Source organism: Gorilla gorilla, chromosome 3, assembly GCF_029281585.2.
Source record: "Gorilla gorilla gorilla isolate KB3781 chromosome 3, NHGRI_mGorGor1-v2.1_pri, whole genome shotgun sequence".
In the NCBI taxonomy this organism is placed as follows: Eukaryota; Metazoa; Chordata; class Mammalia; order Primates; family Hominidae; genus Gorilla; species Gorilla gorilla.
Window position 1 is genome coordinate 177,601,508 of NC_073227.2, and position 25,075 is coordinate 177,626,582.

The 25,075-nt window shown below is 34.6% G+C and overlaps 1 long non-coding RNA gene across 1 annotated transcript; it reads left to right on the forward strand.

Moving 5' to 3' along the window:
• Positions 1–507: 507 nt before the first annotated feature.
• LOC129533116 (uncharacterized) lies at positions 508–24,653 on the forward strand. The gene is made up of 3 exons (XR_010133528.1): positions 508–781; positions 20,411–20,569; positions 21,504–24,653. It is a non-coding gene; the product is annotated as an uncharacterized lncRNA (long non-coding RNA).
• The last annotated feature ends 422 nt before the right edge of the window (positions 24,654–25,075 follow it).

Sequence of the window (25,075 nt, forward strand, 5' to 3'; positions counted from 1 at the left end):
GGCAGCAGCTATACGCAAGTAGATGGGAAACATGAGCTTCACTCGTGCTTTAGCCCCAGTGGTGGTGGCTCTTGCTCAGCTCACACTTCAGTTCCAGCAGTGGCCGCCCACACTTTGTTTGTGCTTCAGCCCTGGCAGTGGCAGCCCACAATTTATCATGCTTCAGGCCTGGCAGCACAGCTATGGGGATACAGAATGTAGTAGTTCCACTGCTGGAGGCAGCAGGGTTGCAGGCAATGTCCTGCACTTGGCCCCACTGACAGCAATCAGCCACAGTGTAGCTCCAGGTAGGGAATGTTGGTCGGGGTCCAAGGATGTGGAGATGCAAGCACTGTTGGGCTTCAGGACAGAGTGCAGTCTGTTGAGAGCTGGGCTTTCAAAATGGTACTTTACTCTAGCTGCGTAAGACTTTGGACACAGCATGAGTGGGACACAGCATGAGCTCCCTCCCTGGAGCAGGGCCATTGCTTAGTCTCCAGTCTCCCGGCAGTTTCCTATGTTAGTTTCAGAGCCTGTGAAGGTTAAGGGGCTCTCTAGTGGCTGGTATTGCAGTTCACAGTGGGAATTTCAACCGCTGAGGAGTACTTCACTTATCCTTTTCCCACACTGGGGAGTCTCTCCAAGCTCGTAGCTGATCCCCGCGAAGCAGGCTGCTTCACTTCCCTCTCCTTTTTCGCTTTAGGTGTTTCCTGTCACATCCCTGTTGAATTCCAGTGTTATCCAATGATCTATTGAAAATGTGATTACCTACTCGCTAATTAGTCTCCTTTTTACAGAAGAGGTGAGTACAAGATGTCTAGTTAGCCATCTTGGAGCCCGTCTGGTTTGCTACTATTTTGTTGAGAATTTTTCCATTTATACTCATCAGGAATATTAGCCTGTAATTTTGTTTTGTTTTGTTTTGTTTTGTTATTCTTGTAATGTCTTTGCCTGGATTTGGTATCAGGGTAATGCTATCCTCATAAAATTATTTTGGAAGTAGTCCTTCCTCTTCAATTTTTTTGCAAGAGTTTGTGAAGTGTTGATGTTAATTCTTCTTTAAATGTTTGGTAGAATTATCCGGTGAAGCCACCAGGTCCCGGGCTTTGTTTGTTGGGAAGATTTTGGTTAATGATTCAATCTCCTTTTGAGTTATAAGAGTTCAGATTTATTGTTTCTTAATGAGCCATACATTGTAACGTCTGTTTTTTATTTCTGATTTTTTAATTGGGTCTTCTTTCTTTTTTGTTTTTTGCTCTAGCTATAGGTTTTCCAATTTTGTTGATCTTTTAAAAAAGAAACTTTTAGTTTCAGAGATTATTTCTGTTATTTTTCAACCCTGTATTTCACTTATTCTGCCCTAGTAGTCTTATTTCCTTCCCCCTGCTAACATTCGGCTTAGTCTGTTCTTAGTTTTCTAGTTTCTTGAAGTCTAAGTTAGATTGTTTGTGTGGAATCTTTCTGCTTTTCAAATGTAAGTTTTTTACTGCAATAAACTGCCTTCCTAGTATTGCTTTTGCTGTACCCCATTGGCTTTAATATGTTGTGCTTTCATTTGCATTTCTCTGGGGGTATTTTCTAATTTTCCTTTTGATTTCCTCTTTGACCTGTTGATTATTCAAGAGTTTGTTGTTTAATTTGGACATATTTGTGAATTTCCAGTTCCCTTTTGCTATTGATTTTAGTTTCATTCCATCATCACACAAATAGATACTTGGTATGATTTCAATCTTCTTAAATTTCATAAAACTTGGTTTGTGACTTAACATGTGCTCTGTTCTGGAGAATATTCTGCGTGTGCTTGAGAGGGATGTGTATTCTATTGCTGTTGGATGCAATATTCTGTAAATGTGTTAGGTATATTTGGTCTGAAGTGTTGTTCAAGTGCTGTGTTTGCTTGCTGCTGCTTGGTATGGATGTTCTATTCATTATTGACAGAAGGGTATTGAAATATCCTATTATTAGTAGGTTGCTATCTATCTCTCCCTTCAGTTCTGTCAATATTTGTTTTGTATAACTAAGTGCTTTTACACTAGATGTGCATATATTTACAATTTTTATATCTTCCTGGTGAACTGACACTTTTATCATGATATAATGTCCTTCTTTGCCTCTTTTGACAAGTTTTAACCTAAAATCTCTTTTTTTTCTGATATAACTGCCCTGATTTCTTTTGGTTACAATTTGCATGGGTCATCTTTCTCAGTGTTTTTTTTTTTTTTTAAATTTCAGCCTATCTAAAGTGAGTCTCTTGTATATTGTATACTACATATATTGGATCTTCTTGGTTTTTGTTTTGTTTTGTTTTGTTTTTAAATCTATTTCGCCACCGTAAGTCTTTTGATTGAGAGGCTTTTATCCACTTAAATTTAGAGTAATACTGATAGTCTATTAGTCTGTTCTCACACTACTAGAAAGAACTACCAGAGACTGGGTAAGAAAAGAGGTTTAGCTGACTCACAGTTCCAGAGGCTTAACAGGAAGCATGACTGAGAGGCCTTGGGAAACTTACAAACATGGCGGGAGGCAAAGAGGAAGCAAGTACATCTTACCATGGTAGAGTAAGAGAGAGAGAACACAAAGGGGGAACTGCCACACACTTTTAAACCATCAGATCATGTGAGAACTCACTCTCTATCATGAGAACAACAAGATGGAAATCTGCCCCCATGATCCAGTCACCTTCCACAAGGCCCCTCATCCAATTTGACATGAGATTTGGGCAGGGACACAAATCTAAACCATATCAAATAGGAAATCATTTATTTTGCTGTTTATTGTTTTTTTTTTTCAGTGATATGCCTTTATTTCTTTCTCATTTTCTTTTGTGTGTCTTTCATAGATTTTTTTTTGTAGTTACCGTGGGGCTTACAGAAAACAACTCATAGTTATAATAACTTACTTTAAGCAGAGAAAAATTAACTTCAACTGCATACAAAAACTCTGAACTTTTACTTCTCCCTTCACACTTTATGTTATTGAGGTCACAAATTGCAACTTTTTATATTATATGTTTCTTAACATTTTTTATATTTATGTTTATTTTTTATACTTTTGGTTTTTAACTTCTACCAAAAACATAAGTGATTACTCATGACCATTACAGTATTATAGTATTGTGTATTTGTCTACAAATTTATCTTTACCAAGAAGTTTTATACTTTCATATATTTTCATGTTGAAGTTTATTTTTTGTTTCAACTTGAAAGATGCTTTTTAGTATTTCTTTCAAGACAGGTCTACAGTTGATAAACTCCCCCAGCTTTTGTTTATTCTAAGAATTCTTTATATAGTCTTTATTTTTGAAGGACCTCTGTAAGTCTTGATCATATACATAGATCTTCTATAGTACTTTTTAGAAATACTTCTCTCTTTAGCTACCAACATACGGTAACCACAGACCTGATTTCCTTTTTATGTTTCCAATTTTCTAATGCTGTGCTGTATAGCACTGTTGCATTTCATAATATATTGTCTATTTAAATCAATTTATTATTACAGTGATTCCATCTTAATAGTTAAATAAATACATCACTTATTTTTATATAATATTATATTCAATTAAATAAGCAACTAAGCTCTCTTCTAATTTTTTTCTCCCAGTCTGACCCATTATGGGTCCAATTCTTCATAGAGATTATAACTAGAGGATTTTATAGCATGTTGAAGTAGACTTTAGAAGAGAGTAGCCTGATAAAATACAGAACACGTTTATACCAACAAATTCTTTGTTGATCTGAAATTTAAATTTAACTTGCTGCTCTATTTTTATTGCCAAATACGGCGGTTTTACTTTTGGAAAGCTCCTGACATTAGCTCACCCCATGGGAATTAAGAGAAACAAGCACTAAAATCAACTCAGATATTTTTTAATGGTGATGTGAGATACTCCCACTAGAATCAAATCAGAGGATAAAATAAGATTTATAACAAAACAGGCACCATTGAAAACTTGCAATATGCCAGACACAATGCTTAGCTTTTAACATGCATTTCAGTACATAATTCTTCCAACTACTCTGCCTTAAAGATAGGAAAATCAAGGCTTAAAGAGGACGATTTGCCAACAGCTACATCTCTAAGAAGTGAGACAACCAAGATTCTAGGCCAGGTGCAGTGGCTCACACCTGTACTCCCAGCACTTTGGGAGGCTGACTCGGGTGGATCACCTGAGGTCGGGAGTTTGAGACCAGCTTGACCAACATGGAGAACCCCATCTCTACTAAAAATACAAAATCAGCCGGGAGTCGTGGTGCATACCTGTAATTCCAGCTACTCAGGAGGCTGAGATGAGGCAGAAGAATCGTTTGAACCTGGGAGGTGGAGGTTGCGGTGAGCCGAGATTGTGCCATTGCACTCCAACCTGGGCAAGAAGAGCGAAACTCTGTCTCAGAAAAAAAAAAAAAAAAAAAAAGAAGTGAGACAGCAAAGATTCTAAACCAAGCTGACACTACTACTAAGAGCCTACGGGCTTATCAAAGTGCTATGCTGGAGAGATAAAAGTTCAATGTCCCTGAGAGCTTCTTAGGTATAAATACAGATTCATTATACCCCAGGGTCAATCAGAATGTGATGTTTATGATACTTTCCTTCAATCTTCATTTAAAACATTTAATGGACATTTCTTTGTCAGATACTGTTCTCCAAACAAAATATAAAATGGTTAGCAAGATCTACTCAATTCCTACTCTCTCAAGTATAAAACTAAATGCATAATATTCTGGGAGAAAAATATAGCAGCAATTGTGGATCAAATAAATAAATAATAAAAATTCCTTTTAACAGATGAGCACATAGCTTGGTGTTGTTTAGAAGACAAGAAATGTAAATTTACACATCTCAAAAAGCTGCGATACGCGTATTAACAAAATGAGTTTCCTGGTTATGACTTTTCTTGAATATTAAAAATGAAAAATTTTCCACTGTACACATAACAATAGTTTGTTTCCTAATGTGTGGTGGCTTACTTCGTGATCTAAGGTAACTCACCATTTAGAGTTTATATGCATATGTGAATAAATCAAAACTGATTATTCAAATTATTAGAATAGACCAGGATAACAAATTAGAACATAGTTAGTATGTATTTTAATTGCTCAACAAATACGCATATTTTATAATATGTGAAAAATTAATTTCTAAATAATTTAAATTTTCTCAGGACAGATGTAATTCTTTTAGCACCTTCAAGTAGGATGATTATATCATTTATCACCCAAATTAGGATACTTCTCAGAGTAAAAGGAGGATCTATTATTATTATGTTTGTTCAACAGGCATAACCAGGATTGTCACAGACAAGCCATACTTGTAATCCATTCATCTCCATCTCACAGACTTCAAAGAAGACCTCAGTGTTTGGCTGTAATTAGTGGTAGTGAATTTTTCTTGGTGGGAAAGCAAGAGATCATGGTACCAAATGTATTATATCAGGATTTGTCACGGCAGGCTTCTGGTGCCATTGGCAGTGATCAGAGCTAAAAATACAGCAAAAGTGGAAATCCTTCCTCACAGTAATAAACATTTATCCTTTCCAGTGAAGACAGAAACAAAATGCATCAACTAGTTAAAAAGATGAGATAAAGAAGGTGAAAAATAGTCATTGTTGCATAGTTACTAATAAAATATGTAAAACTTGTCATCTGTTATTACTGCTTATCTCATTCTTTTTATCTGCACATTTATTTGTGCAGTATTTTAATAACTGAAAATCCCTCAGTTGAAAATGTTCTCATATTGCCAATAGCTGCTTATTACTAGCCTGTTTCCCTCTTTGTCTTCCTTGTGTTTAATGTTGTCAACTTGATTCAATTTTTATCTTATTTATAAGGAGATTGGTTGCCAGACAGTAATGACTATCACCACTAGAACTCATATCTAGACTGTGTCTTAAGTGACACATTGACACACTGTCTTGTAAATAATGCAGAGTATCATGCTTTATTTATCTATCTTTGTGTTTGCCTTCCTCCTCATTTAGTAAGAGTTCTACAGAAAATTATTATTTGGTTCTGATACATAAACCTAAAAGCATGCACAAATATTCTAAGAGTTAACTTTAAATTTTAAAGAACAATACCCGTAAGCAAGTATGCCCACATGCTAATTTGCAAATACAGCCATTCTTTAAACAAAATAAAATCAAGTTGTATTTGATAACACTTGTTCCATTCTAGCTCAGCAAATTAATAAACCCAAGGGAAAGTAAGAATGATTGTTGGGTAAGTAAAGAAGCTTTTATCTGCTTTACAATCTGCTTATTAATAGACTTTTACATGAGTATTGAGAGGAACAGGATAGAGTAAAAGCCATATAAAAGGAAAGAAAGGTTTAAAAGTTAGGCTCACTGTAAACTACATTAATTGGCATTTAACTGTTTATATTTTATTTTCTAAACAATACTAACTTCAGGATCATTAGCTATTTCTATACCTGTACACATTTAAAAGCTATTGGGTTTTCTGCATTATTCCCCGCCCCTGGCCCCCACCACGAGCAATAGTCAGTGTGCAAACTTTCTTTAACATTTCAACGAACACATTGGGAATTTGTGCAGATTCTAGAGGCATATTGATCAGGTTGAACTTTGGAATAAGACACAAGTAGTAAAAGCAAGCCTCATTTAAATGAAATCTCTTTCCAAGACACTGAAAGTGTTTTAGAACTTAGACGAATCAATGAGACTTCACAGTGTTTCTGTAAGGTGAGTAGACATTATTAATAATGTTACAACAATGGAAAAATAGAGATGGGGGATTAAGGGGCAATACAGGCCAGTAAAATAAGGTAGGTAATGAAAATATCATACAAAGATCCAAGAACCATAGCTACAGCTAAACAGCTGTTTACTATATTTGAAATTCTAGCATTACTTATAAGAAATAGCATAATAATTCTGCATGAATAATTATAGGTGGCTTAATAAATGTTCAGGTTTCCTGCTAAAACAAATGTTTTTCTGCTGTCATATTTAAGAAAAATATTAATCTATTTTAAATCTTCAAATATGAACCAGAAGTGCTGAATGAAAACCACCACATTTTAAAATATCAGGTGTATTTCTGAGATGGGAGGACTGCTTTAGGCCAGGAGTTTGAGGCTAGCCTGAGCAACATAGCAAGACTCCATCTCTACAAATTAAAGAAATTAGCTGGGCATGATGGAACCTGTAGTTTCAGCTACTTGGGAGACTAAGGCAGGAGGATCACTTGAGTCTAGGAGTTCAAGGCTGAAGTGAACTATGATTGCTCCACTGCACTCCAGCCTGGGCAACAGAGCGAGACCCCGTTGCTAAAAAAATAAAAATTAAACATTAAAAATAAATTTAAAAATAGGTATAGTCCTTCTCTGTAACATCACAGAAACTGCAGTTTTGAAACTCACTTCCCTGTGATTAACAACCACATGGACAACAGGGAAAGTGAAAATTAAATGGTTAATCAATCAGTAACTAGAGGGTAAAATACTCCAAAGACAGGAAACTTCCTATGGAAAAAGGAGAATTTAAGAGTTCGGTTCACACAATCCAACTTCTTTTGGTGGATTTTACTAAACCCAATCTGCTTGAGATCTTCTCTGCCATGGATCTCCTTTCCCATCTCACTGGTGATAACGGCCCTTTGTTTCTGTTTATAAGAGAAAGGAGGTATGTGCTTCCTACCCATCTCACTAAGTTGCATCCCCTAAAGTTATAAAAACCTCCAGATCATCAAATAAAGAGAAAATTAAATAATAATGTCTGTAAAGCTTCCGTCAAAGAAATATACAACATTTTTACAACCAATTTTATTAGAGAACTCTTTCCAATAATATTGCTTTGATTTTTACAGAATTCAAAATATTGTGCACTACTATTATTGCAATTCAGTCATGAAAAAGTTTATATAGTCTTATTATCATAAGAAGTAAATTATTTTAAAATTTCAAAATATATACGTTATTTTCATTGCAGAGAACTCTATAGATGGTCAATACAACTTTCAATGATAAAAATAAACAGTATATTAATACAAAAGTCTAGGGAAGTAGAATGCAAATTATGACTTCGAGTGGACAAAGGGCCAAGTAAATTTTCCAGCTGCTAAGGAAGAGATTTCATGTATTTTTAATGTGGATGTTGGTGAATACCAAATCATTATGATTCTTAGATTCATTGTATGCATTTATTTTAAAAAGCCTGTTAAAAGTTGTATTCTTAAAATACAGAGTATGATTTCAAGTGTATTATAAATATTGAGATTTTACAGCTTTATATTAAAATCTCAATATTTATAATATGCTTGAAATCATATGCTCTGTATTTTTTAAATCTAATAATAAATTTTAGAGGTCAACTTAAAAGTGTGCAAAGGAAGACATATATTTTCAAAATTGTATTAGATGACTTCCAAACAAAAATAAAGTTTGAAGACCACTACCAGAGCCAACGTCTAGTGTAATAGAAACATATAAACTATTCAAATAATATAAATCCTCAGAGTAGATTCAGGGACAGAACATTTGAGTTTTCCTGCATCAATTAATACAGCTAGTTAATTGACAGCTTTTCTAGGTGTTCTTTGTTTTACAAGCAAAGGCTGAAAAAATACGGGAAGCACATACAAAAGTCCAAGCCTCGCAATTTAGAGACAAGCCCTGAACTTTCATCTCTAGTTCTTACATGTGAAATTTACCAAATACTGTAATCAATGTGTTTTACACGTGAGTAAATTATCTCCTAAGATATTCAGTTTATACATTGAAGATTGATTTATTCAGCTATCCAATATTTTAACCATTAATTTTAAGCATGAAAAATGTATAGGGAGTATATGCTTTGACAATACAAAAAGCAGTAAAACAAAAAAAAATTGCTTATTCAAAAGATTTCTCAGGAATCAAAGTAAAATAAACTTTAAAAATTCTTAAAATTTTCAAAATTGGAGAGGTAGCTTTGCTTTATATACTTAAAGGCCTACCAAAATCGTTATTTGAAAATATGATTTTTTGGAGCCAGTCACGGTGGCCCACGCCTGTAATCCCAGCACTTTGGGAGGCCGAGGTGGGCGGATCACCTGAGGTTGGGACTTTGAGACCAGCCTGTTTATTTAAATTATTCAGATGTATACTTTTTACTTTTAATTTTTAACTGAGTCAAATTGAGACTCTTTGATACTTTGTATTAAAATAATAGTATAAACTCAATGTTAAATTTCTTACAAATGTGCATTTTATTTAATGTTTGGAATATGTTTATTTTCTATTTAAATATATGTACAGTTTCACTGTAATATTCGATGTCATTCATTCTAAGCCGTTTTTAAAATAATCATTCTAGTATTTTATAATTGTGTGAAATTAATATCAAAATTGCACTCTGGTTTATTTTGCATCAGCGTTGCCATCATTTGGCTCGACTTCCCAGGCACTTCCTCATCTGCTACCTTTTCTACCTGATGCTCTTACTCCCTCATTTCCAACTTGCACCATTTCTTAATCATCTCAGTTATCGTTCTTGTTTCTGGAGTTCCTTGCTTATTGCCTTCTCCTTTATCTTCTAAAACCTTATCTACCTCTTCTAGTTCTGATGGATTGCCCTCTTCTCTGATGTTCAAAATTAAGTTTAAATTCCACTCTTCAGCATGTGGAAAGCAAGACCCCTGAGGGCCCAGGTTTTAGACAACTTTCATTCAGTGCCGCTTCTACAGAGTTGGACACTTTCTGGTACATTAAATGCTCTTGGTAAGTATTTCTTGAAGAAATAAATGGAACTGACAATAAGTTCTCCTGCTAATATGATAAGTATTTCAAGCTTCTTTCGTTTACTTCTCCAAATATGTCACAAATTCCTCTGAATGCATGCCAACAGTTAACAAGTTTGGATCTGCAAGCCTGGCTCTTTATCCTCTAAGCTGTAGTCCTGCAAATTGAGCAAACTACCTTCAATGAATGGAATACTCTGAGTCAAGGCGCCCTGATGACAAGTTAAGCTTCACATAAGTATGAATAAATTGAGAAAGTAGCACTCTACTTATGCTTAATATCCTCTAAAGCAATGTTGTAAATATTAGTGATATGTACATTAAAATATTAATACAAATATGATCTGGAGAACATATTTTAAGAAATTTATTTGCCTACATAAACTTTGTAATAAGTCTCAAAAGCTTTTACACAATATGTAACTTAAACTAGATGTTAACAAAGTATTTTACTTTTGCACCTATAACTAGGTTCCAAGCCCTATTTACATGAATGCTTCTTAGAAACAGTAACCCTTTGACTTTCAGCTCTGATTTTAAGCCCTTCTATTCTGTGCTGTATCCTGTAGCTGCAGAGAGGCCAAGCATACATTACCAGCCGGCTTTTGTCTTCTCTTCTCTTCAGTCCTCAGAAGCGTTTAATTACCAGCTTTCTCTAATTATTCCACTACATTGTACTTGCCCTGCTAATTCCTTGCACCTTGAATCTTCACATCTTCACACTGGAGGGTTTTCCTTCTCAAATTATGATTTTATTTTCTCAAAATACAAAATAAGTGCATGCTCTGTTATTTGTTTTAATTTGACCTCCTTTTAGGAAAAAGTGGAAAAAGATGAAAAAACAGCAATTTCAAAAGTGATTTTCCTGCATGTAGAAAATTATCAAGTGGATTTCCTTTAAGTCCTAAAAAAATCTTTTTAATAGACAAATTTTATTCCTCTACATGCAACATCATATTCCAACACTTTCTTTCTTGTCTCTGAAGCTTAGACCTATAAAAAATTTTACTTTGAAAATAATTAAATAAAATATTAAAGATTACTTACAGGCTAACCTAAGTACCTCAACAACTTTTATTTTTTATCTTGTTTTTTCCTGCCAGCTTTGTTAAAGAAGCCAAAACAAAACAAAACAAAACAAACAAACAACCACACACAAAAAAACTAATGTGTTTGGAACCAGGACTTCATTTGCTACTCTGCTGTATCACAATTTTACTATTACATTGTGTCCTTACTTTGCACTATTGGACAATATGCCATCAAAAATAACTGATTTATTGATTGAATATCTAAGAAGCATAAAGATGATATAAACTTTTATATAGAATGACCTATCATAATATCCTCTTTCCATTTTGAGTTACAAAACCAAGTGTATTATTTCTTTTGAGGATTTGAAGTACTTTTATTCCATATGCATAATATATAAAAGTTAATTTTGCAGATTTTTGCTTCATAATAATTAGTCATTATGTATCTAAAGGATAGCTAGAAATATGTAGAACTTTTAGTGATGATGATTTTTTACTTCTCTCTCCCTTCTTCTCTCTCTCTCTCTTTAACTCTCTGTCTCTGTCATCAAAGCCAAAGTATATCAGTTTTGACATGGCAGCTGTCCAGAGGGATTTGCTCCCAATCATTTTGATCTAATGTTCTTTGTCTATGTGATGACAAAGCAATAGCACGTTTTTCATCAAAGGCAGGAAATGCATTATTCTTTCTTTGATCTCTAAAAAGGATTTTGGGGTAGAAAGGGGAGAAGACAGACCTTAAAACATTTCTTAATGCTCTTATCTAAAACTACACCAGTTTAATGAGAAAAGTTAAATGTTTCTGAAAGCACAATTCCAAAACGAATAGGTCCTGATTTTTAAATTAATTTTTAAATCTTTAAATTAAAAGAAAAAAAAACACAATTTCTCCCCTTTTAGATGGGTATGTATCTCTACACCCCAAATTGGGGATCCTTTACTCACTTTGACATCTGATACTGTATTTTCAGCTTGAAAATAAGTAAGATCCTTGAAACTCACTACTATCTCTTAAAAGGTGATACCTTATGTGTCCTTTTCTTCTGTCTTTCCTCTCACTTAGTTTGAAGCCCTGGTTGAACTAGGGATTGTCTGTTCCATTGCCTTCTTGTCTGTTCCATGTCACCTTCAGTTTTCACCATTGCACTCATTTCTTCAGTTAGCTGACTTGAGTTTAGACCACATTTTGCCTTGTACCCAATTAATTTGTTTTTCTTTTTCTTTTTCTTGCCATGTGTATATGTGGGTGAATGTGAGAGCCTGTGTCTGTGGGTATATCCCTTACCTGGTGAATTCTCACTCTACTTCTCAACTCAGTTTTAAACACTTAAGGTTAGGTGCAACTTTTATTCTATATGTCAAGAAGAAGTTTTGAAAACCACAAAAAAGTTTTAATTCTATAATTCGTTTAATATTTATGTTGTGCAATACACTACAGAAGCCATTATGAAATGGATCATGTATTTCTGGGCAAAACAGTTCCTTCAGGAAAACATGACTTACAAGATAAAACTATAATGCCAGGCAATGGATAGAAAGCATCATATGTGTTCTATAAAGTACCAAGGGGGGTTAGATGAGGAGTAAATATTTTTTTAAATCTTGAAGATAACAAGTAGATCAACAGGTAGGAGAAATATGATGAACAACCTGAAGAGAAGTGAGAGTTTTAAAAATAGGGAGTGTTGTTAAATAGCTAAATATATTGCATCTATATGTATAGTATAGCTATTGAGTTAAGTTGAGCAGGTCATGATGTTCCTTGATTGCCAAGCAAAGACTTATAAAGTTGACTAGGCTAGCAATAGGGAGCTTTATGGTGATGAAAATTGTCACTTATTCAGTTTAGCACTTTGAGGCTTTTGATTTCAGAGTATAAGTGTATGAAGAGCAAAAATATTAGAGGCTAAGAAACCAGATACAAGTGTTACTGGCAGTGAATCCATATGGATCTGCAGCAACCTCAATTCTTGTATCCTCAGAAGAAAGAATTCAACCAAGGAGAATAAGGCAGAGAGAGAGAGAGAGACCAAGGCAAGTTTTAGAGGAGGAGTGAAAGTTTATTAAAAAGTTTTAGATAGAGCAGGAATGAAATGAAGTAAGTACATTTGGAAGAAAGCCAAGCCAGCGACTTGAGAGATCAAGTGCACTGTTTGACTTTGACTTGGGGTTGTATATGTCAGCATGCTTCCAGGGGGTTGAGTCCCTTTGCCCTGATTCTTCCCTTGGGATGAGTTCTCTGAATGTTCAGTGGCCTGCCAGCACTTGGGAAGGGCTGCATGCACAGTGTTTTCTGAATTTGTACACATGCTCACTTGAGGCATTTTTCTTTGACCAATAGAATGCCCCTAGAAGGTCATATACCATTTGAACTCTGCCATTTTTGCCTCTTAGTGCACACGCATGCGTCCACTTTCCCAGCTCCTGAGATCTTATTGGGAAGCTGCTGACCACCAGTTTCAGTTACATGTTTCTGTTTATTGAGAGACCGCCTTTCCCTGGCTCTGGCTGCAAACAGTTATTATTTCAGAGAGACAGTTAACAACCACCTGAGCATCACCTGATGGCTGTCTGACACTCCTGTCCTGTTGTGTGTGTTGGGGGGTGGTGGGGAGCCCTCTCTTGCTCTGTTCATGTCTGACTGGCTACCTACAGTGAAAAAAGAATGTCATGATAATCTATGCAGGATATGACAACAGCCTGATCCACGGTAGAAAGAGGATATAAAAAAGGCCTGAGAAATATTTCAAAGTAAATATCAAAAGAACAACAGGTGGAAAATAAGAAAAATTATGCCTTTGGAATTCTGAGTCTGAAAACTAGGATAATGGTGGACCCCTGAATAGAATTTGAGAAAAGAACAAGTAAGCTATGGAAGATAGTGTCATTCTTCTCAATTTTTTTTCCTTCAGGTGTTGGAATTTTTATTTTTATTTTATTTTTCTCTTTTTAGACAGAATTTCGCTGTTGTTGCCAGGCTGGAGTGCAATGGCACAATCTCGACTCACTGCAAGCTCCGCCTCCCTGGTTCAAGTGATTCTCCTGCCTCAGCCTCCTGATTAGCTGGGATTATAGGCATGCACACCACGCTCGACTAATTTTGTATTTTTAGTAGAGAAGGGGTTTCTCTATATTGGTCAGGCTGGTCTTGAATTCCCAACCTCAGGTGATCTGCCTGCCTCAGCCTCCCCAAGTGCTGAGATTACAGGCATGAGCCACCGTGCCTGGCCAGGTGTTAGAATTTATACTAATTTTTTTCAGAACCTCCTCCTGAGGGTAGAGACACTTCCAAGCCAGGTGAAAGTGGGGTGTGACTTTGTGACTTGCTTTGGCAATAGATTGTGGGTGGAAAATACCAAGCAAAAGTTCTCAGATAAGGCCTTCACAGGCGTCATGTGCTGCTCATGCATGCTGCAGTGCTGCTGTGATCACCATGAGAAGAGCGTGCCCTTTTAGCATGGTCTGATACCCTTTTACAATGGCCTCTAAATTCAGGCGTATGAAGCAGAGTGGAGGAAATCTAAATCTTCCAAACTCAAATGTAAATGTAAGAGAGCTATCCAAGCTCACCTGCAGACCAGTAAGCAAGAAAAAGAAGTGCTTCTTTTAGTAAGTCATTGTTTTAAGGTAATTAGTCATACTGCATTATTGAAGAAATTGATAAATGAGTTCATACTGAATTTGATATTAAGGTTTCAGATGGAAATATATTGAAAATAATTAAAAGGTTAAAAGAGAGTTATGTCCTTGAGCTTACAGATTTCAGAGTCATGCTCATAAAATTTATGGTTAAAGAGGAGACAGTAAAAATCAATAAAATAAAAGGCTGACAATTGAATCATTACTATTAATAGGACTAAGAAAATGTAGTCAGTAAAGAGAAAAAGAGAAAAAATATTTTTGCAGCATTCCCCAGTGGCAAACATAGAGGATCTATTGAGATATGACCTTAGCTTCAAATTCTAGGTCTGAAATATTTGACTTACAACCTCAAATAAGTTACTAAATGTCTACTAACATGTTTTTTGTTTCATCAGTACAATAGGAATAATATTTATTCTCTATGGTTGTTCTAGAATTTTATAATATATATAAACTCTAGTGTAGTGACTGGCACGATAATTTTTACTTAAACTTCATTTTTGTCCAATAGAGCTTTCTGTGACTAAACTGTTTTATATCTGTACTATATAATATGGCAGCAGCTAACAATATGTGGGTATTAAACAATTAAAATGTAACTACATTGCAAGACTTTAAATACATGTAGAATTTCATATATGCAATGATAGCACAAAAAAGACAGTTTTAAAATTTAAGTGTTCTAAAGTCATTGAATTTTTCAGTATGTGGTAAAAGTACTAATATATATTGATCTTTGATAAATCAAAATGCATTTTGATTTTTAGGTAATAACTACCAAGGGATAAGTAAAAGGAGGTTTGACTAACAAATTAATGGAGGCAATGAAACTTAAAAGTCACTATTATGGAAGGGTGAGGCCAGAGGATCACTTGAGCCCAAGAGTTTGGGGTTACTTTGAGCCATGATTGCACCATTTTACTCCAGCCTAGATGACAGAGTGAGACCCTGCCTCAAAAAATAAATAAATAAACAGTAACATTTTAAAAAATTCATTAATTAAATAAAGATAAGAAAAAAACCAAACAACAAAAAACCAGCAGGGAAAAAAAAAACAAAGAATAAATACATCAGTATGTAAATTAAATGTAAATGAATTAATTATACCAATTAAAAGACAAAGATTATCTGACCAACTGGAGATTTCTCAAAGAACTTAAAATAGAACTACCATTTGACCCAGCAATCATATTACTAGATACATATCCAAAGGAAAATAAATCATTCTACAAAAAAGACACATGCAGTCATATGTTCTTCAGAGCACTACTCACAATAACAGACACGGAATTAACCTAGGTGCTCATCAAGGGTGGATTGAATCAAGAAAAGTAAAGTGGCACATATCCAACATGGAATATGATGCAGTCATAAGAAACAACGAAATCCTGTCCTTTGCAGCAACAAGAAAGCAGCAGAAACAATCATCCTAAGTGAATTAACACAGGAACAGAAAACCAAATACTGCATGTTCTCACTTATAAATGGGACCTAAACACTGGGTAAACACGGACATAAATAGGGTAAAAATGGTCACTGGGAACTACTAGAGGGAGGGGGGCAAGAGCTGAAAAACTGCCTATTAAGTACTATGCTCACTACATGGGCGATGGAATCATTTGTACCCCAAACCTCAGTGTCATGCAGTAAATTCATGTAATAAATTTGTACATGTATCTCCTGAATCTAAAATAAAAATTGAAATTATGTATATTTTTAAAATACTTAAATGAGCAAAAACAGTCTTGAAAACAAAAACGTTTGGAGATTTCCCGGCCTGATTTCAAGCCTTCCTACAGTTTCATAAAAATTAAGACAGTGTAATACCAATGTAAACATATCGATCACAGAAGCAAGTAAAGTACAGAAATAATTGAGTCTCAACGATGGCATCAAAGCAATCCAATGGGGTAAAAAAAATTTTTTAACAAATAGTGCTAAAAAAGTTTGATACTTAGATAGTCTTTTATTTTAAAAAAAGATATTTGGCTCCTTATTCCATGCACAAAATATTAATTTGAGACAAATGATATGCCAAAAGATAATCACTAAAGCCATAAATGCTCTAGAAGAAAACTTAGGACACTATCTTTCTTACTTTAAATTGTCACAGATTTTTTTAGACAGAATACACAGAAATACTAACAACAAAATATTGATAATTTAGACTTCATTAAAATATAAACGTCTGTGTTTGTTTTAAAAAAATCACTAGAAAGTTAATGGCAAGATAGTCTGTTGAAAATATTCACAATATACTAGATTTGACAAAAGACTCATGCCCAGAATATAAAAATAACATATTTAACTGTAAAGACAATATAATAAAAATAGTCAAAATTCAAAAACAGAAGATTAAAACTGGAAAGAAAGCATATTTAAATATGTTGAACATCATTGATCAGTGGGTAAATGCAAATCAGTACCACCATGAGATATCTCTTCATTTCCTCTAGAAATAAAATTTAAAAGAATGACAGCACAAAATTGTTGGTAAGGATATGAAGGAGCTAGAACTCTCATACATTGCTTATTGTAGATCTATTTGACCCAACAATTCTCACCCAAAGAACTGAAAACACATGCCCACAATATTCTTATACACATGTTCATAGCATGTTTATTCATGATAGTCCCAAATTGAAACAATCCAAGTGTCTACCACCAGGAATATAAATATCAATAATATGATATTAAACAAAAATAGAAAAACACGAAGATAAATTTTGTGTAGCAACAAATAATTTGTTGAGAATAACAGCTGGAAAAGGAAAAGAGAGGAAGCAGGATTGAGCAAAGGGAGTCCTCAGCGGATGATACAAATCTGAGTAAGCTTTGACCAACCCCGTGGGGCGCTCTGGAGCAAAGACTGGCAATTAGTGCAACCCAGCTTTGAGTAGAAATCACTTGGCCCTTGTACCACAAGCTTCTTCAGTAACTGACTGAAGGATAGTCCAAGAAAACTATGTCCTTAAGCTACTGCCACCTGACTTAGTCATTGTCTAGGGATTGCCAAATATAGTGTGGCCTAGACTGAAAAGCCGAGACAGGCGATGCAGAAGCTCACAACTAGAGGCTGGCAGCTAACCACATTCCTTGCAGCTGGCATGGAACTCTTTCTGGAAGTGGTATTTAAGCAACACATCTCCATGATTTTCGCCCTGTAAGGCTTAAATTACGTAAATTTCAAAACTACCGTATGGTATGAGTTGTCATGATGGTGGTTATCTTCAGGGAACAGAAAGACATTAGTGGTAGAAAGGGTCATGAGAGTGGTTTCTGTGGTGCCAGTAATCTTCTATTTCTTAACCGAAGTGTAAGTTATGTAGGTGTGTTTATTTTATAATATTTCATCAGGCTATATACTTATGGTTTGTGTACCTTTTGTTTGTATGTTTGTTTAATTAAAAGAAGAATAATTTCAGTAATTCCAGTAAGGATATAAACCAGATGATGTTTTGAAGAATAAGTGAATAGTGAAAAAAATTAGAAGATTTTATAAAAATTTAGATTTTACATGTATATGTGTGTACATATATATACACACACTATTTTTAAAAAAGCATGACAGAAAACAGATTTTGTTGTACTGTAATGAAAGACAAGATGCTCTTGAAAGTATAAGTGATTATAATATCTAGATACTTATTAAAGTGTCAGAAATAAATCTAATGAGGTAAGTTTATAATCTACTAAAATTTGTAATTTAATGAACTTCAAAATACAGAAATAGTCTATAAAATCTAAACTTTTCATTCTTATACTATATTCATCTTTTCCTAAACAAATTTTATTTTTCTTACTCAAATTATTTTTATTATTATTATACTTTAAGTTCTAGGGTACATGTGCACAACATGCAGGTTTGTTACATATGTATCCATGTGCCATGTTGGTGTGCTGCACCCATTAACTTGTCATTTACATTAGGTATATCTCCTAATGCTATCCCTCCCACCCCCCGCCAAAGCCAATATAAATGAGATCTTACTAACTAAGTGTTGCTACAGAGTAAATTTGTTGACCTGAATTAAATCCATCCAAAACTGAATGACAACAGAAAAATTTCATCTATATAATTTATCCTGTATTTAGGAGCCATAATATGCAAACACTTATTTATTATTTCTAACACACATGTAATATACAGGCAAATATATTTTTTATAAAGCCACCATATGTTAAGCACTACTATATACTAGCGGGAAGAGATGACTAAAACACAGTTCTTATCATCAAGGAACTAAAATTTCAACAGAGAAAAATACACTCATATGATTAATTGTAATATAATGTGAGTGCTATACTAGTAATTAAAAAGAAGATGCAGGAACACAGAGAACACAGGGATCACATTCTTTCTTTAATGGCAGAGGAAAGGCTCTGCTGCTAGATGCCCCAGAGAAGTGTTGTGTAAAGTATTAAGAGTTCACCAAGCAGAGGCAGGGAAAGAGGCAAGGAAAGGCAGTCAAGAAGAAAACAAAATTGCAGACTGATGAAATCTTGTGATATTCTGAGGATGGTTGAAGATTGTAAGGCAAGATAATTCAGCCCTGGTAGTAGAGGGAGAGTAAAGTAAGGGACTGGTAGACATAAGCTGGAAAGTGCAGATTGGGAACATAATTTGAAGCGTTAAGATAGATGAGAGAACACTAGATCAGGGATATAAAATAATCCTGAGAGGACAGAGGATGGGACCCTGGAGAACAGCAGCCTATAAAGACAGAGAAGCCAGGGACAGGGACAGGGAGAGAAAAACAAATGAAGAAGGAGAACAAGCGATTAACCCAGAGTATTAACCCAAAAATTAAGGGAAGCAGACACTTCAACAAGAAGGTAACTAGAGGGTCAAATGTCATAAGTCAATCATGCAAGATGGGCTATGAGAAGTAGACCCTGGATTTGGCAGAAAAGAGGTGGTGCTAATAGACTGGGATGGGTAAGTCAGAATCAGTGGGTCTAGAAGTGAAGAGAGGTGAGAAAGTGGAGCCGCAAGTCTGTACTATTAGCTCTAGAACTGTTGTTGTACTATTCTTTCTAAGAAAGAGAAAAAAACGTATGAAGCATTAGTTTGAAGGCAAAGAGAAGAGAAATACCTGTTTTTAAGACATAGAAAAGCAAAAGTATAGCTGTCTGAGTGGAGTATGCCTATAAAGAAGGAATAATTAAAGATATAAGAAAGGATATAAGAGAGCTATATCCTGGCAAGGAATAGTCTTCTTCTTTTTTTTTCTTCTGGAATAGGATGCATGTAAAGAAGAATGAGCAAATAGATAGATAGATTTAGAAGGAGAGGGATTGACTTAACAAATAAACTTGGCTAAGGACTGTCTTGAGCCAAAGCAGAAAACACTACGCTAACATTTTGTAGGAACGGGTCTGCATCTAGAGTCTCAGGAACAACACATCCTGTAAACAAGTCATTGTCAGAATATGACTGATGACCAGACCCAGATAACTTGTCTACAAATATCCTAGACTGACTTTGTTTTTCTTATACCGTGTCCCACGTTTACTTTTTTCCTTTTTTCTGTCACTTCCTCCTTCTTATCCTCTAGACAAATAGCCCACTTTTGTTTTTCTAGAGCTGCCTCCTGGCCAGACGCTGCCCCAGCAGCGCAGGGGCTCTTTCTTGAAGGGAGCTTTCTGGAAGGGGAGATTCCCCCCTCCCCAAACTCCCTGCTTCTTTACTACCCCTTCCTCCTTCCTGGACCATTTGCACAAGATCTGACAACTCATGTTGAGTCAGACTTAATAATGTTAATGGTAATAATAAAAACAATAAAAAGAGAATAATCACAACAGCCATGTTTGAAACTGTGACACTGAGGCACAGAGAGTGCAAATAAGTTAACTTGCAGAGTCTCACAAACAGTAAGTGGTGATGAAAGTCACCAAGCCCAGTGCTTCTTATTCTAACAACAAAAAATAAGTCATACTTTTACTGGGAACTCTTTAATCCCAGCAAGAATGGGTTGAGAGGCCAACTTGAGAAAAGTGTTCTAATGTTTTCAGATACCTTTCTCTGAGCAAAATTGAGCTAAGGGCTTTGGAGATTTCACCCTGGATTTTCAAAGGACCTCCAGTGGACTTGTGTTTTGAGAATTTGCAACTAAGTCATTTATGACTAATTCCCAAACAATCAAACTGTTCTCCAAAGAAAATCAAGTGAAGGTAAGCTGCTCTCAACACTTTCAAATATGACTAAGCCCTTTATACCTTCTTCAGAAATCTACATCCTTGTACACAGAGTTTGCTATCTTAACTCTTTAAATATGGAGCAGTGGGCAAGTGGGCAAATATAAGTGCAAATGAATTTTATTACTAAAGATTTTCTCTGTAAAGTTCAACTGTGCCAGGGAAAGGCAACGTTTTTACTTTAATTTTTATTTTATTGTATTTTTAAATGTTGGGCATATGCTATCACTGAGATAATTTAGAAATCTCAAACTAAAGGAGAATTGACAAAAATAGAATCTCCTCTATCAGGAAAAAATATGTAAATATATCTGAATAATTAGTTTTTAAATTGTAATATACGCAGTTGTAGCTGCACTGGACATGCTCTATCAAACAAGTCCTGCTAATATTTCATTTTTATCAATGACTCATCTATGGATGATTAGTAAGATAATACTGCCTTACACAAAATTTTGCACCACAACTTGCAAATATAATAACAACAACAATAATAATATCTAACACTTCAGACTCTACCTCCTCTTGTATGTTACTTGGATATTAAAAGGCTACATAAGAAGACAAATCTTTCTCAAGTTTTCTAGAGTTTCAAGAAGAAGGATTTAAAGACAAAATAACTTTAGGCAAGATAACTAGCTGATAACTTAATCAGATAACTCCTGTTCTGAAAGGCATATAATAAGTGGGTAAGTCTCCAATATTCTGTGTGTCCTCATTGGCTCAGTGGCAGTGTACTGCAAGTTCTGCCTACATCAATGGCCTTTAAACTCTATGTGTGTCAGTTTCACCTGGGAAGTTTGTTTGAAATTCAGCCTCTTTTACAACGTTCTAAAAATTTCTATGTCAATAAAATTAAAGTTGCACCCAGAAGTCTGCATTTAAATCACATCTGGTGATTCTGTTACAGTTGGTTCAGAAAGAACACTTTGAAAAGCCTGTGTTTTGACGTCTACTCAGAAGTATTGGAATCAATGAAGAGTGGGACACTGAATCTGCATCCTCTCTAAGGAATCGTTTTCCAGAATACATCAAATGTTTCCTGCTTTGTAAACCTCTCCAATTCTCTCAATTCCCTCTGTCATCATTTAAGCACTGACCATCAGACCTTCCTGTACCTAGAGAGCAGCTTTCTATTGGATTCTCTGCCTCAGGCACTGCTCTCCTCCATTCAAACCTTCACAATCATTATCTTTAACGTGAAGACCATGCAGTCTCAGAAACCCAAGATGATTCATGAGACCTCCACATAAAATAGAATTGTTTATGTATAATTATTCTTATCTGAAAAAAAAAAGAAATAAAGCCTTACTACTATTTAAGATCTGGAATTAATATAGGTAATTGTAATCAATCCCCAAGTCACTTATTTGAATTTTACATAAGTTACTAAACATATCCTGAGGCAAGACTGGGAATTTCAACAACAGGCAGTTAACAACGCCAGCCACACTTGTCCATTTCATTTGGCATGCTGCATTTTACCACAATTGACCTATGCCTGGTTAAATGGACTTGCAATTTATGTCACTAAATTTTAGTCTTCAAAAAATTGAAAATTAGATTTTAAAATATCCCTACAATAAAAGTTTGAATTGACATCATTACTATACTATAAGTGAACAGTAAGAAAATATTAGAACCAAAAATTCTAAATCTGGCTTTTTCTTTGCTGTGTTACCAGATAATCACAACAATGGTCTAATCACATTTGACAAGAAATCATCAAAAATTTTGAAATTATGTTATTATTATTAACAATGAACCTTAGCTAAATGCATGTAGTGTCTTGAGATATTGGCCAACAAAATGCAGCTATATAGATTATAAATAAATAAATATATTAAAACTAATTGGAGTTAGGTACTTAAAATTTCTTCCTGACAAAAATGAATTATCGACATGTTTCATCATTCATTCCACTGTTTGGTCTACGCTGCAATGAGAGTGACCTTGTAAAACACAAATGGATAATTTCGTCTTAAACTCTTCAGTGGTTTTCTGATATCTTTAAGACAGTTTTACAAGTTTTTCTATTCCAGCACCTCATCTTGGGTTGCCCTCCAGACATACTGGACTTCAGCTCTGTGAGACTTCCTGGGCTCTCTCTACTCTGGGTTTCCACACACTGTCTCTTCTCTGCCTGTAACGTTCTTTCAGTAACTCCTTTCCCTCTTTGCCTGGCTGCTTTCCTCTCAATGGATCCCTTCAGATTATTACATTTAAAAATTACTTTGGTGGACCTTTCCAACACATTTAGACCAAGTTAGCCACCACCACCTCCCCGCATGTCTTTTTAGAATATTCTGTGCTTTCAGTCTTAAAAAAAAATCACACTTTACTGTAATTTGCTAGTTAAATGTTTTATGTTCCCCAGTAGTCAGTATAAACTGAGGTCATGAGCTAGGACTCTTGCTCATTCCTGTATTGCCGCCACTGTCTAGCATACTGCCTAATTTTTTTGTTTAATTTTTAAAAGAAGACGGTTTTAGAATGGCATTTAGGAAAATACAGGCAAAAGCAAATATCATATGTCTTCAATTATCTCCCTAAAAACTTAGGTCATGAGGAAGTGTAACAGAAGTGCCTATGGTTTAAATGGGGCCAATAATCTGGGGTACTCAGTAGAGTAACTCCTAAGAGTAAGTCAGTAGTTCACTTATGGCTGGCAGAAAGTATATAAAGGTCTAATGCTTTGGGGAAACTTTGAGAATTTTAGGTTGTGCACAATTATTTTTTTCTTTAAATGGCTCTTATGAAACAAATTGCAAGACAAACACAATCACACTGAATTCCCAATAGAAAATGAAAGTCCTTCGGCAAAGGTAATAGGTTGTTGTCATTTTGCCAATAAATATATTGACATTCTGACTTTCATTCGACCTTTCAAACATGCTATATAAAAAGCTGCATGTTTGAGGATGAGCCAAATGCTTTTAAAAGAAGGAAATAGTGCCAACAATAAAGTCTCTGTGACTGAGCACTTGCAGAAGGAATTAAAGGGAGACAAGCAAGGACATTCCCTTAAGCAAGCCACCTAAAGAAGTTTCTCTGTTTCCACAACCAACTATGATGCTTAAAAAATTCAATTAAAATGTTTTAATCCTTGTAGTAAAGTTTGTATTGGTGTATTATCATTAAGAAATAAGAAATACTGAAAAAAGAAAACAGATATTGTTGACTATTACCTTTCCTTCATAGCAAAATAATCTACTCAACAGAATGGGTGTTAGTAAAGAGAAAACACAAATTGTATAATGAAGAAGCTTTAAAAAAATTAGGCTACCTTGTCCAGACATTTTCTTTCACTTACACCTATTAATCACTGTCTACAGGTACTGATGACTTTTTTAAAAATCATTTTTAATTTATTTGTTATTTATATACAATAGTTGTACACATTTTGGGGGTACATGTAATATTTTGATACCTGTATACAAGTATAATGATTAATTCAGAGTAATTGGGATATCTGTAATTAAATATGTTACATTCATCATCTGGGTATTTCTTATTGACAGTGTTTGCATTTGACATTCATTTTGTGTGAGTTATTACCTAGGCATGTGATGTAGTAAAATTCTACTTATATAGATATTTTAATGTAACAGCTATAATGGCAGATATATTAAAAAGAATGATTTATATAGTAATCATGTAAATGTTTAATCATGAATATAACGAGTCATGATTTTTTTGCAATTTTGTTTTATAATATGCCTTTATTAACTTTGATGTATTTGAGGCATAGATCCTAAAAGGTTGCTGTGACAAATTGGTTTATGCTAAAGATTTAGTACTTAGTCTTTGCTTTTTCTCTTTTCTTCTTTTTTTTAACAAAATTGCTGCTTGGAATAATGTGTTTTATTTTGAGAATGACCCTGTTTAATTTGGTACCCTAAGAAATGTTTGAGTAAATTAACTGTTCTGTTCATGAATTATCTGTGGCCTCTATCATCACTTCTCATAAAAGAATGTCAAATAGAAATCAAGCTATGTAACCCCACTGGTGATCACTGTGATACAAGAGGTGGCAGTACTAAAACAAAAAATACTTGTATATTTCTCATTCTGTCATTTTATTCTTCAACTTTTCATCATGAACACTGAAAACCTGAGTGACAGATTTACATCAGTCGAGCCTTAATCCCAAATAGCTATATAGTACTTTAGATTTACAAGGCATTTTGTCTCAGCATCTTTAAACACTTTGAATCTTACTGATATAATTTAAATATCTTTAGTTGACACTGGTAAGACAATTAAGAGATGTAGAATAAGTATAACTATGTGTCATATCTAAGAGATAGCATTCATAAAAACAGAGAAGAACTTGCATATGAGTGAAGACATGCAGAAAGGAGCTGATGTTTTGATTTTCACTTTGAAAAGGAGAAAGTGCACTAAAGGATATTCTTACTGCTAATGGTCAATTCTTTCTACAACTGTGATTTATTTTGCTGGAAGCTGGAACAGGTGTAG